This window comes from Chroicocephalus ridibundus, chromosome 2, assembly GCF_963924245.1.
Source record: "Chroicocephalus ridibundus chromosome 2, bChrRid1.1, whole genome shotgun sequence".
NCBI classification, from domain to species: domain Eukaryota; kingdom Metazoa; phylum Chordata; class Aves; order Charadriiformes; family Laridae; genus Chroicocephalus; species Chroicocephalus ridibundus.
In genome coordinates, this window is record NC_086285.1 from 161691265 (window position 1) to 161706266 (window position 15002).

The following is a 15002-nucleotide window of genomic DNA, read 5'->3' on the forward strand; positions in this document are numbered from 1 at the left end:
TGTGATATTTTTGTTCTTTGACATTTCTGAACTCGCCCAATCTGAGAGCAGATCATGCAAATGGGACTAATAACTCTCACTCTTTCTGAAAATTCTTTAATGGTGGTTTATGGGGTTACCGGTTCTGACCAATGATTACCTGGACAGATGAAAGACAGTTGTTTTATCTCTTCCCCATCTTCTTCCTCCAAAAAACTACTCAAAAACTTAAGTCACTGGGAAGGAACCAGCTAGTCCCTAGAGGTATTAGATAAAATGTATGCAACTGCTTTTACAGATTTTATATAGTTCAGAAAATTCTTTTAAACATGAAATGCCTTTATTTTATCTACAGCATCTTTCCAGATTTGTCACAAATGAAGGAAAATAAATATGGGAAAGAATACTCCAGACTAAAGCCTTTGTTTACCCAAACTTTGGGTGGACCCTGTGTGGGAAGGTTTCACTGTGCAGTGTGCCCACACAAGCAGGTGGGAGCTAGTTCTGGAAGAGTTTCAAATATCTTGGTCTCAAGTGCAGTCTGAGGTGGAGGCTGTGTAGTTGTGTTGGAGGCAAAACTCTCAGCAAAGCCAGTTATCCTGGCTACAACACCGTGCTAACAGTTTCTGGACCAGAGCTGGCTTGCGGATGGCTGGTTCATACCACAATGTGTCTTTACACTGTAATTTAACCTACCTAAACAGAAAAAGAAAAGGTCCTCTTATGTGTTCCCTGCTAATATGAGTCATGACACCTTATCACCTTTCCAGAGGACAAATACATACTTCAAGGAAGACTTGGTGGCTGCAAGGCACCTCCTCTGTTGGTCTTTTCTAAAGCTTGCCTGGCATCAGAAGGGCTGTACATACAAGCAGTGGGTACACTGGAAAACACAGACCATTTGGGCTGGGATAAGGAGGTCAAGTGGCTGCCTCAAGTTCCTACCCATCAGATAGGAAAGCTGGGGTTCTGACATGATTAGCAGATGCTTGCTGATATATCATGCTCAATCTGGAAAATAAGATGTATTCAAAACAGAATTTGTTGTTTCATCTTTCTGAAAAGTATCTTTCTTAATTATAGACCACCTCCAGGGACTCAGAAGTTTCAACTGTATCACCTGCCTGCCTGCTTCAGCCAGCTTCTGAAGCTACAACAGAATCACAGAATCATAGAATCATAGAACCATAGAATGTGTTGGGTTGGAAGGGACCTTTAAAGGTCATCTAGTCCAACCCCCCTGCAGTAAGCAGGGACATCTTCAACTAGATCAGGTTGCTCAGAGCTTCATCAAGCCTGGCGTTGAATGTCTCCAGGGATGTGGCCTCCACCACCTCTCTGGGCAACCTGTTCCAGTGTCTCACCACCCTCATTGTAAAGAACTTCTTCCTAATGTCTAATCTAAACCTGCCCTGCTCTAGTTTAAAACCATCACCCCTCGTCCTATCGCTACATACCCTTGCAAACAGCCCCTCCCCAGCTTTCCTGTAGGCCCCCTTCAGGTACTGGAAGGGGCTATAAGGTCTCCCCGGAGCCTTCTCTTCTCCAGGTTGAACAACCCCAACACTCTCAGCCTGTCCTCATAGCAGAGGTGCCCCAGCCCCCTGATCATCTTCGTGGCCCTCTGCTGGGCCTGCTCCTACAGGTCTATGTCCTTCTTGTGCTGAGGGCCCCAGAGCTAGACACAGTACTCCAGGTGGGGTCTCATGAGAGCAGAGTAGAGGGGTAGAATCACCTCTCTGGATCTGCTGGCCACGGTTCTTTTGATGCAGCCCAGGATGCGATTGGCCTTCTGGGCTGCAAGCACACATTGTTGGCTCATGTCCAGCTTTTCATCCACGAGTACCCCCAAGTCCTTTTCCACAGGACTGCTCTCTATCACATCATCCCCCAGCCTGTATTGATAACAAGGATTGTCCCAACCCAAGTGTAGGACCTTGCGCTTGGCCTTGTTGAACTTCATAAGGTTTGCTCAGGCCCACCTCTCTAGCTCATCCAGGTCCCTCTGGATGACATCCTGTCCCTCTGGCACATCGACCGCATCACTCAGCTTAGTGTTGTCAGCAAACTTGCTGAGGGTGCACTTGATCCTACTGTCCATGTCATTGATGAAGATGTTGAACAGCACCGGTGCCAGTACGGATCCCTGAGGGACACCACTTGTCACCCCTCTCCAACTGGACATCAAACCATTGACCACTACCCTCCCGATGCGACCATCCAGCCAGTTCCTTGTCCACTGAACAGTCCACCCATCAAATCCATATCTCTCCAACTTAGAGAGAAGGACGTTGTGGGGGACCGTGTCAAAGGCCTTGCGGAAGTCCAGATAGATGATATCCATAGGTCTCCCCTTGTCCACTTATGTAGTCACTCCGTTGTAGAAAGCCACTAGGTTTGCCAGGCAGGACTTGCCCCCGGTGAAGCCATGCTGTCTGTCTCTAATCACCTCTATGTCCTCCATGTGCCTTAGCATAGCTCCTAGGAGGATCTGTTCCATGATTTTCCCAGGCACAGAGGTGAAGCTGACAGGTCAGTAGTTCCCAGGGTCCTCCTTTCTACCCTTTTTAAAAATGGGTGTGATGTGTCCCTTTTTCCAGTCGCCAGGGACTTCACCTGACCTCCATGACTTTTCAAATATGGAGAGTGGCTTGGCAACTACATCAGCCAATTCCCTCAGGACTCTGGGGTGCATCTCATCAGGTCCCATAGGCTTGTGTATATTCAAGTTCCTCAGGTGGTCACGAACCTTGTCTTCACTTATAGTGAGAGGAACTTTGTCCCACAGGTCCCCATCTTGCAGTCCTTCAAACCAGGAGGTTTGAATGCTGGCAATTTGATGCTGGCAATATTCACAGGACTCCAGACTTAAATACATTGGTACACACAAACCACTAGAGAATGTCATTGAAGGGCACAAGTCAGAGATAAATCAGTTAGACCCATCACGCCAATGATGTCATCCAAAAGGGGGATCTTTACAACTTGTGTCTGGAGCACAGAAACTTGGGGTCATTTTCAAGCTGCCCTGGCATTTCACAAAGGCTCCAGATTGCAACATCGTGCTTCACATTGGTAGGAAGAAGAGTTTTGGTGGATTTTTCCTCTTCCTTTTCCAAAATCTTTGGAGAAAGTAAAAATGAGACCTACTGTAACTATCACTCTAAGGACAGAACCTGTTGCGTCAGACTCTGGAAGGCTATTGCACTGCGTGCTGTGAAGAAGTCACCAGGCATTGCCACAACTGCCACCCTGTGGCATATGCATGTGCTGGAGATTTTTTTTTTTTTCAGATATATGAATTGCTCAGGGTCAATTTATAAGCTGCAAAGATGGCATTTGCCTTCCCTGTGTGGTACAGCCTTTTGTTTCTGATACCGTTGCCTCTTGAGCCTCTGAGCTATGCTCACTTTCTCCTTCCAGGAAGGGGAATAGGGAAAATACTCTTTCTCAGTTCCTGGGCCTCAACGAGAGAAGTATTTTGATGCCAGGGCTCACATCTCATGCTGCTATTCCATTGCCCTATGTGATTTCCTTACACTCTTCCACAGGGGCCATCAGCATTTTCAGGCTTTGGTCTGTACTTTGTTGAGATTATCCCCACTGGAACTCTTACATAAGCCTGTCACTCCAAGCCCCCATCCCACGGTAGCTGTTGCTTCCTTCTTTTCTATAGGTGCTTGCTTCTTTGCCATACTCAGAGGCTCATCAAACACGTTTCCAAACTTCCACCCACTTCTGAGCTGCATGCCAGCAATTCTACAGCTCATTTCTCTTCCCAGCTTGGCTTTGCTGTTGCCTACAATCAGGTGTGTTCTTGAGGAAAAGAGGAGGAAGAGGAGCAGGCTGGGACTTCATGGAAAAACCTTGTTTGCTTTTGCTGTTTGAGGTATTTGGCAGCATCTGTTTCCTAACCTGAGCCCTGCAGCAATAACAGAATTCCTTTGTGCAGTCACCTGGTCTGCTTGTGCCTTGATCAAACCTGGTTTAATACTACTCTGTGGGCATCTTAGACTTTGATTTAAGAAGTAATTGGAAGTGTATGCTCACTGTGCCATGCGCCGGGGGACAGAGCTGTCAACCACTTTTTACCGCTAGGAATTTAGGTGCAATCCAGCAACACTAAGATCACCGCTCTCTTCCCCTGGAATGGAAGTAGATTCCCTCCCATGCAGAAGAAACCGCTTCTCATCTTTCCTCGAGCCAGGAGCTGGAGGCATGAAATTACAGGCACTACCGTACTGAATTTACATGTTACGCAGGAATCCGTGTCCCCTGGGATCTGCACCACCACCTCAAACATCAAAGTCTGTGATCAAAGCCTTGAACTTTGTATCGTAATACCACGGACTGCATTTGCCTGCTCAGGCTGTGCCTTGCACACTGTTGATAAAGGCCACCTTGCCAGGTGGGCTGGAGGGACTGGCACAGCAACAGCGAGATGCGAGATCTCATTCTTATGCAATCTATGTACAGCAGCTTCTTTCATCCTTGCCCTTAACTTCTGTTTGCTCAATGAAAGCAGCACGTAGGCAAATAACATTTTGCATTTTAAAAGAGTTTTAATTTGTAGCTGTTTTCAAAGTACACACCAAGGCTAATGAATAGTCACTCTATTCTCTAGGATGCACAGGAACAACTGACTAAAATTAGCATTAATTAGCTGAATTACAGTAGCTCCAAGAGGCTTCAACTGAGCTTGGGGTCTTGCTGTAGTAGGTTTATGGTGAGCACCCTGTGTGAAGCTGGTACAGCTTGGCGTAGTTGCCATTATAACTTAAGGGAGAGGTGATTAAGGAGTGATCTCCTTCTTGAGGTGGCACAGCTGAAGTTGCAGAGAGCTGTAGTGAGCAGTGGAATCATACCATCATAGAATAGCTTTGGTTGGAAGATATTTTTAAGATCAGCAAGTGTAACCATTAACCTAATGCTGCCAAGTCCACCACTAAACCCTGTCCCTCAGCACCACATCTACACGTCTTTTAAATATCTCCAGGGATGGTGATTCAACCACTTCCCTGGGCAGCCTCTTCCAACACTACTCATTGCTACTGAGTTCACTTTTCTTCCCATTAGAATGTTACTACAATCCCATGCCTCATTTATGCATTTGTGTTTACTCATTTCACTGATCCCTCATAGAACATGGTCCCATGAATGCTTGCACAAGCCGATCTGAGGAGCTGGAATACCACAACGGAGAAGGGCAGGATAGGAAGCAATTAAGAGTTGGTGGGAACCTCTTCATCAGGAGAAGTATTTAAATACTATCCCTTTCTTCAGAAGGGCAACAAGGGCAAGGGTTTTTTGGTTCAGATAGACGTCAAGAGATAGAAGGGAGAGAATGGATGAAGCATCTTACTTTAGGACACCCTCATCTCTGAAAGTAAAAGGTAGTTTAGCCCGGAGACGAGAAGACTGAGGGGGGATCTCATCAATGCTTATCAATATCTAAAGGGTGGGTGGCAAGAGGATGGGGCCAGGCTCTTTTCAGCAGTGCCCAGTGACAGGAAAAGGGGCAACGGGCACAAGATGGAACACAGGAAATTCCACTTCAACATAAGGAAAAACTTCTTTGCTTTGAGGGTGGCAGAGCACTGGAACAGGCTGCCAGAGAGGTGGTGGAGTCTCCTTCTCTGGAGACATTCAAAACCTGCCTGAATACGTTCCTGCGCAACCTGCTCTAGGTGACCCTGCTCTGGCAGGGGGTTGGACTAGATGGTCTCCAAAGGTCCCTTCCAACCTCCACCATTCTATGATTCTGTGATCTGATGAGCTTCCACCTGAGGGCCTTGACAATGGCAGGAAGCCCAGAAAAAGGATCCTTGCAACCCTGCCTCTGTTTCAGGTAGACTTTAGCACTCTTCTGTGAAGACAAATTACTGTGAGATTTTTGCAATAGGTAGCACAATGAATTCGGTAAAAGCTCCTCACTGTGCATGGGGTTCCCTTGTTTTTTTCTGTTGGCATCACATAAATGTTGACAAATGTGTCCTGAGCATGAATAAAATGTACCAGATTTGCAGTTCTGAAGTTGGGTGCTTTTTTCTCCTTGAGTTGAAATCCACAGAGACCATCCTCCCTGCAGGCTTGTGCTTCAAACCTACTACACAAGAGAGGGGAAAAAGACCCCTTTAATTTTTCAGTTTTTCTTCTGGCCTATCAGCTGTGCCTTTTACTCAGGGAAACCTTTTGCTGGGTTTGATGGTTTTTTCATGCCTCGGCACTGGTCTACTTAAAATTTGATGAAGAAGAGAAATTAATTTCACTCAGGCCCTCTCACTACTGATGGAGGATTATAAAAATGGCGACAATGTCAGGCTGAGATTATGCTGCAGAAACCACATTGTATTTTGGCTTAGTCTAATTACGCGGGAATATTGAATATTGCTTCTTTCCAAATTCCTTCTCTTGTTATGCTTCCCAAAATGAAGCAATGGTCTTCTGACCTGCGACATTGGCAACCTTGCAAAATCATATTAGAGAGCGGGAGAACCGAGTTACACAAGTGGACACAAAGCTACAATTACAGATGATGCATTAAATTACAAGTGTTAGAATACATAGAAACTACTGATTTGTGGAAGTTGGAAGTCTAGACCAGTTCAAATAAATGGCTATTTCAAGAAATCCTACTCTTCCCCAGCCTCCAATGCCGTCTCCAGCGAGTTCATTGCTGTCTATATGGACATCCCTGGAGACTAACCCATTAGTTAGGTGTATCTCCGCACCAGATTACAGACAAATGCCAGGACACTCTGCCCGTGCTGGGACGTCAGCCAACTGTGTAGTCCCAATAGCAGGGCATCGACCCTGAGCCAATGCATCCAGCCTTCCCAAAGCTTCTGGCCTCTCAGCAAAGCAGAATTAACTCGTTTTGCCATTACACAGCTTTTACATAGGAACTGACTCATCTTTTCCATGTATCTGCCCACAATACACTACACAGGCAAGTTCTGACATCTCAGGGGCATCTCAGTGTCCCACACTTTCAGAGCAACCACACTGTAAATTTAATCTCTTCTGCGCTCTATCTGTAGACGTAGGAGGGAGGAGGCGTATCCAACCTACTTCACATCTCCGAGGCCATGAGGGATTTCTGAAGGCTTCCTTCTGAAAGAACAGGGCTCACAGTCTCTCTTGCCCCCTCCTTCCAATGAACGGAGGGTTTCAAACATTTCCACCTTTCCCCAAGGAAACAGGCTCATTTCTCCTTATATCCCCTGTAAAAGGTAATGGCAAGGGATGCCCTCTTTCCCTCCCTTGCTCTCTGTCTCTGTTCACCAGTGCTCGTCAGGAAGCTCTGGCAGATGGGCCTTTGATGTGCCGTGTCTGACAGCAGAGTCTGCCCCGGCCCCGCTCAGAGCCTCAGCAATCCCTCCCACTCACCGCAGAGCTGGGCCAGCTGCTGCAGCCTGGCCTGCAAGACACAGAAACACATTGATTAAGCAAGATTGAATAAAATAATATATGACTAGATGGAGAGGGGATAGATTTTTAACTGGCAGGGCTGCTTCAGATTCAGGTTTTATTTCTTTGGTCTCTTCCAAACTCTAGAAGGAGGATTTTGCATGGAAAAGGCTGCTATGGACATGTTAAAGGTGTAAGCAGCAGAAAGGAGGGGAGGAGGTGGGTACTTCTGCTTTGGAGATGTTGCTGCTGCTGACTTGCATTCCCTGTAGGGATTCACAGAAATGTTGGTGGTCCTCTACTTGTTTTCTGGAAGCAGACAGGAATTTATACGGTACAGCACTCGGTATTTGATTTAGCCTATGGTCCATTATACTTGAAATGGGCTTTCTTAATGTTTCCTGCATTAGAAGTATTTTTATGGCAGTCAGCAGAAGGAAATAAAGCTCTGATTGCACTGATAGCCTCTAGCAAATAGTATTGCTTGGCTAAGTGTAGGAAGAGGTCCCCTCTTTTTTCCTTAGGTGAACATTTCATTTTTGGAAAGATGAAACACCTGACTACTAAGCTAGCAGAAACGTCCAGCTGCAGATCAGAACATTATGATATGTTTGTTGTCTAAAACACCTTGCGGTCTGCCAAACAGCGCTACCTTTCTCTGTGGCCTGAGGTCAGCTAATTCATAATCATCAAATAGTAATGACTTGCTCAGGGCTTGTCATTTCATATTATATAGAAATAAAGATAAGAAAGTGGATGGTATTCAGGAAGTCAGTGAGTAACATTAATTTCATAACCACATAAAACCACACCTTTGTGGATGCATGTTCTTCTGTGATTAAGATATTCAAGCAGGATATTAAGAGAGTGGAAGAATGGTTAGCTTCCTGGTCAACCTTTTTCCAAGACAAGATAGTGTGTTCCTGTGTGATTTGTCTGTTTTGAAATATTTCCATGTAAAGTGGTTCATCTCTTCTCCTGGGGTAGTCTTCATCTTTCCAACAGATCTCAGGCAGAAGATTTATAATCTTTAAGAATGTCACCCTTAGGTTATAAAGTTAATTTATTTGCACTCCCTAATTACATATGAGATGTGCTCAGTTTACAAGTTAAAACCTGGTGTGGGGTTTTTTTGCTGGTTTTGTTTTTGTTTTTGCTTTTTTAAAGATGCTGGCTTTGCAAACTCTTGCCTGAACTGGAAAATAAACAGTATTTTCTGCTTCAAGTGCTACTTCTAGCTACATCAATTTCTCAGGGTGTAAGAGGAAGGTTATTTCATTGGCAAAATGGGAAGCAGGATAAAATGTTTACCTTCTGTTTAGTGGCAGCGGGTTTGTAAAGCTAGCTAGAGAAGAAGCTACATCATAAGACAGATCCTATGAAGGTTGAAAGTACTGTAATTTATGCCAGCTGCCCAGAGACACTTGCTGTTATCACGTTATACTAACAAACATTAAAGTCCTGAAATACTTCGGTCCAAAATAGCATAACTCTGCATATTTCATTAAAAGAGATCTTGTTTTGCTGCGGCTGAGCATCAGAACCTGTGATCTGATTTCATGTTTCCAGTTGGAGTCATTATTTCTTTGGCTCTGGGAAGATACGTCCCATGTTTATGCTCAAATCAAGAATGTTGGACTCAGTAATAATATATATAAACCTTGAGCATTATTGAACATCTTTATGCTACATAAATATTCCGATAGACCTGAGCAAACCCCCAAAGTCCTAGCCTAGTATTCAGTGTGATTTAATTTGTGGTGTGCATTTCCCGCACTATTTTCAGCACCTTAGCTGAGGAATTTGGAGAAAGCACTGCCAGGATATATGAACTTTCCAAAATTCACATCTGGGGATGGACATCCCAGATTAACGTTAATAAATGGTGCGGAACATTGGCTGACCGGTGAGTTGTGACAAGGCCGACTATTTTCCTCACCTTTCTAAGAGCTGGCTGCAGTCAGCACCCTCAGTCTGCCAAGTGCGCTGAGAAGAGCAAAACAATAAATCTAATTGCTATTGAGGCTTGATTCTGACATCAGTGGACATACAAAATACCTACTTCTCCATCAGTATTGATTTTGTCACCAGATCTGGGCCATAAATGGAAGGGTCATAGGGTCCCTTCCAGGAGCTGAAGTTGACACATAGTTTGCCTGGAACTAAAGGAAGTTTGTATATCCTTTAAAAAGAAAATGTTGTGATTAATAATGTTTTATTTGCACCACCTGAAATTCATATTCCAGCCTGACCTGGGGAAATCCAGATGGTTCGTTTGAAGTTTGGAGCTTGAGGAGGGGCAGGGGACATCAGATACGTAGCAACATTTTGACATTTTGACATGGTTCCTCCCATTAATATCTGGAAAAAGGGGAATACTGTTTTACTTCCATTTATGGCTGCTTGATGGATATTTTACCAACTGTGTAGATACTGCTGCTGAAAGCTTGACGCAGAGGGGCCAATGGATGGCTCCTGCATTGCTACTCCATCCCAGGCACGTTGCTTCTTTTGTTTTGAAAGGCTGTCTCTTTAAACTAATGACTTGCAGACACATATGGCCAGGTGTACTGGTTTTGGGTGGGAAAGAGTAAAATTTCTTCAGAGCAGCTTGTATGGTGCTGTGTTGTGTATTTGTGATGAAAACAGTGTTGGTAACAAATCGATGTTTTCATTATTGCTGAGCAGTGCTTACACAGAGCCAAGGGCTTTTCTGCTCCTCACACCTCCCCACCAGCGAGTAGGCTGGGGGTGCACGAGAAGCCGGGAGGGCACACAGCCGGGACAGCTGAGCCCAGCCGACCAAAGGCATATCCCAGACCATATGATGTCAAGTTCAGCATATAAAGCTGGGGGAAGAAGAAGGAAGGGGGTGACGTTCAGAGTGATGGCATTTGTCTTCCCAAGTAACTGTTACACATGATGGATCCCTGCTTTCCTGGAGATGGCTGAACGCCTGCCTGCCGATGGGAAGCAGTAAACGAATTCCTTGTTTTGCTTTGCTTGTGTGCGCAGCTTTTACTCTACCTATTAAACTGTTGTTATCTCAACCCATGAGTTTTCTGACTTTTACCCTTCTGATTCTCTCCCCGATCCCACCGGGGCTAGTGAGCGAGTGGCCGGGTGGGGCTGAGCTGGGGCTAAACCACGAGACCAGGTTTCTTGTACAGGCATATCCAGATCTGTTCACAAGCAATAGGCAAGAGCAACAGCTTCCTGTGAGCAAATGTCTTTAATTTTGCCCATGACTCATTTGCTTTGGCAGCATCTGGAGCAGTAAACTAGCTCTATGGACACTTCAAGTGATTGATCTGAATTACAGAAAAGGCATGGCAGAGGAGTAGGAAGTCTCAAGCGCTGCACCTTGCCTGATTTATGGCTGCGAAGCCAGTGCCCTCTTCAGCAGAACGCGAAAAGACGAAGATCTACAACAACCTGTGTTATTGCCCAAGGAGTGGAGAGAGATGTCTCACATTTTATTCTAGCTGGCAGACACGCAGAAAAGGTCTCCTCCCCCTCATCCTCCCTTGCTTTGGCTTTTGATGCTACAATGACTGCAGTGATGGACCAGAGAATGCAAATGATGAAGTCTGGTGGTGACCAGATACTCCAACTCCCCCAAGGCAGCAGTTTCTGTATGATGTAGGTGCCCCATTTTTAAACAGATTGTAGTGCATAACATTAAGAGAAATAATAACCTATATAAAGATAAAACCCAGCATGTTGTGAATGTTGTCACAGCAATCATGGTCTGCCTCATACCCGGGGAACTGGCGTCTGACCTCCCTTGGCTTCTGTGACAGCAGAGTGGATCAATTTTACCTTAGGGTAAGATTTTGCAGCAAAGTTTGATACTTCTGCATCTTTATTTTTGTTTCAGTCTTCTAGCTGATGGTATTTAGGGGTTTTGAGACCCAAAGAAAGCTACCTCTGAGGAAAGGAATGTACTTCCTTTCATATGCTGATAAATGATTTTATTATTAGAGTAAAAACCTCATGAACTGTGAAGTTTACAATTCAGGGTTTTTTTATTTATTTTTTTATTTTTAGAACTACCACTATTTGCATGAAATTTGTAAAACCTCAGAAGTGATGAGACTTTAATCAAAGTGAGAACACAAAGGCTGTTTACAAGCAACATTGCAACTGCCACACTCACGGCTCATTGTGGAGCTGAGTGCTGCAGAAACGGCTCAGAAGGGACCAGCCGGAGCCAGAGCACGGAACTCATGCACTCGGATAAAATCCTAATTTCACAGTGACTACGGGTGTGGGTTGTCCATACAGGGAAGGTTGCTAAGGAGCGCTGTGAAAGTAGAAAAAGTTTTGCAGTCTTCCTACGCAGAGGACGGACAGAAGCCTGCAAGCAATGTCAGATGGTAGGAAGACCACTGTGTGCATGTGTAGGGGGTCAGATGGTGTTGAAGGGTCTTGTGCTAGCTGCCGTTGGGAAGAGACCTTGTCGCAGGCCTCCTCCGAGTCTGAGGCTCTTCCAAGCAGTCTGTTTGCCACGCGGTGCGAGCACCACCGCTGCTTTCCCACCCCACAGACAAGGTGCATGGGGCATCATGGCTCAGGCTGCTTGGCTGCGTGTGGGAACATGGGGTGAGAGGTCCCATGGCACTGCCCTCCAAATGTGTGAGATTCCGTCCTTATGGAGGGCACTGTGGAAAAGGAACTATTTTGACATTAACTTTGTTATTGGCAGTGTCTGGCACAATGAGGTTTATAAAATCTGTGCAGTTAATTCTCCAGCGAGACCAAAAACAGTCAACGGTCTTTTTCGGGAGAGAGAGTAAAACCAGTGGGAAATGCATTTGCTTGGTTTTAATGGAGTAGTTTTTCAATCACTTATATCTCAGCAGGCTGTAAAAGAGAAAAACAATAGTATTAAGGCGCTACATGGATCTGCTGTATTACATTGACCCAAATTCTATATCTTTATAAAACTACAGCAAATGGGAGCTCCAACAAGGAATACATTCCCCCATGTCTGTAATATTTCTCTTTTTTATTATTTTTTTTTTATTATTTTTTTCCCATCTGTGTCTGCAAGTGTGTCTCATTCAACAGCCAGTGAGGTAGTTATTATAAACGTGGAAGAGAGCTGAAGTAGTTTACTGGAAAGCCTGTATTATAGCAAATGCAAAGCAAAGGTTTAGGTGAATCAATTTGCTGTTATTATTGTGTCCTTACCGGGTCTCCAGCAGAAAGCTCTGTCGAATTTACAGCCACATTTTGTATCACTGTGAAGTATTAACTACTTAATTCTACTGGTTCTGCTGCCAATGATAAACCAGATGTTTTATCATGGGCTGCGGTGTGGATTCTTACAGGTACTTATGTGCCAGCTCCTATTCATTTCCGTAGGAGCTGGGCTTATCTGCTCAACTGTGACCAGAAAATGTATATGGAGCACTTTGAGCACAAACTGCTGCCAAGTTTTTTTCATTTTAACCTGCATCTTGCATTAGGGGATGTTTTTCTTTTAAGATTTACACCTTAGACTCCTAGGATTATTTAAAAAAAAAAATAAATTCACTTGTCCACTCACTTCTTCTGTTTTTTAATTTATTTAAATACAAGAGGCAAACTTAGAACTACCTTTATGGAATCATCATTGTTGCTTTGTTCCACTGACTGCCATGGAACGTTTAATCAGCTGAGGATCCTGTGGACACATTAACAGCCAAAAATCCCACACAAACTAAAGAGTACATTGTAGACCAACCCCACACCTTAGGTCTTGGGTTTTTTAATGAATCTTGTTAATGGATATTATTAATTAGAAACTAAAGTTGTCTTTAACTTAAAACATTGATAATGAACTCCTTTCAAAGTTTGCCCTTCAAAGAAGAATTTTCATTTAAAAAATCACAAATATACTAAAATTGAAACTTTCCGTATTTTCCATTTTGGAAATATTTGTTACATAAAACACTACTGTTGTATGTAGTAATGTTTACTAATGTTTTTAATAGTCCTCTATGAGCCTTTCAGCCAGTTTTAGTAGATTTATTGTCAAATATAATAATGTATGTGAACTATGGCCCCTTAGCTCAAGTTATTTGCAGCAAAGAACTGTGAGGACTTATTGAGACTGGCCTGGGGAGAGGGCTTTTTTTTTTTTTTTTCCATGTGTCTCACTCTAAATGTATATAAATGCAGGGCTGGGGCACAGAGTATATGGCAATGCTTTTTCCTGTTTGCCTTGCCCGGAAGTAATACTCCCATGCGCTCTACAAAGACAGCAGGTCAAAAAGAGGTATGTCAAAAAGGAGAAAAACCCATGGGATTTAGTAGATTTGTAAGCAGTCAATACTCATATGAATGACAACCCTTCTGAATCAAGACAATGCTGGACTTCTGATGCTCAGAGCCAGATCTTGCTTCGAAGCTGGCCCTGCTTTCCACAAGAGGTTGGAGTAGATGAATTCTAGAGGTTCCTTTACACCTAAATTATTCTTGTGGTTCTGCAGTTTTGCATCAAAGACAGTGAGGAAGACCTCTTCCAAGAGGAAGAGACTAACTACAACTTGCTATGTACTTGTGAGACTTAGAAAGTTGGAGGAAAGAAAAATACTATTTTAAAAATCAACTTTTCCACCTCTCTTGGGTCCGAAAGCACTGACAGTTTTGATTTGGGGGCTTAAATTATATCGCAGTGGCTGTTGAAAACTGCAGACTGAAATGTCAGTGTTGCTGGAATACAGTACCAGTGCACCAGTAAATAGCTCCAGATTTAGCTCTCGCCTATTCTTTTTTATTATTATTATTATTTAGTATTCCATCAATAACTTTGTTGTACATGCTTTCACACAGATAGTTCCTTTCTTTCAAGGTGGTTTAACTGCCTAGCAACCTTATAAAAATAAACTTCAGTGTTCTGTAGTAACGGCTGAAAACAGTGTAGCTTACATTAATGTGACTGCAATGTTTTGAGAGGTAATGACTGAAATACCCTGGCCCTTTTTTTTTGGTCAGAATTAATTTGAGAGAAGGCAATGTTTTTAAGACTTAATGAAGCTGATTGATAAAGAATCAAGCAAAATATGGCTATTAAGTAAATCATCCTACTTAAATGGCGACTTTCAAAAATGTCAATAAGAGCTGGGCATCCGCACATTCTTCGTGCCTTTGAAAATGCTGTTTTCTTCCCAGGAGAAGTAGTAAATTGAAGTCTTCTGGAAAAAAAAACAACAAAACACAACCATAAACTGCTATTCATTTATCTCACTCAGCCCCCAGAGATGTAGATGGCTGTTCTAGTGTGAATGGCATATCCAATCTTACAAAGACTTCAGTGTGCAACTGCAAACACTTATTAATAATTTCAGGGCTTACTACTCTGAGTAGTTCCACCCAATAGTATTGTATTTATTATTTCCAAGCAGAAATGATGTGCCAGGTAGTTTCTAGAAGATCATGCTTGGGTGAAAATTTGGTCTTGTAGAGGTGACTATAGAGTGTATAGGAAGTTAACTCCTAAATGAGAGAGTCACTGAAGTGTCTGGTCATTTGTAAGCATGGAATGAAGTCAAATGAACATAAAATTAAACAAATAATATTCAGGATTTTATTGTGAATCTTGTGATACTGAAATCTACCAGAGG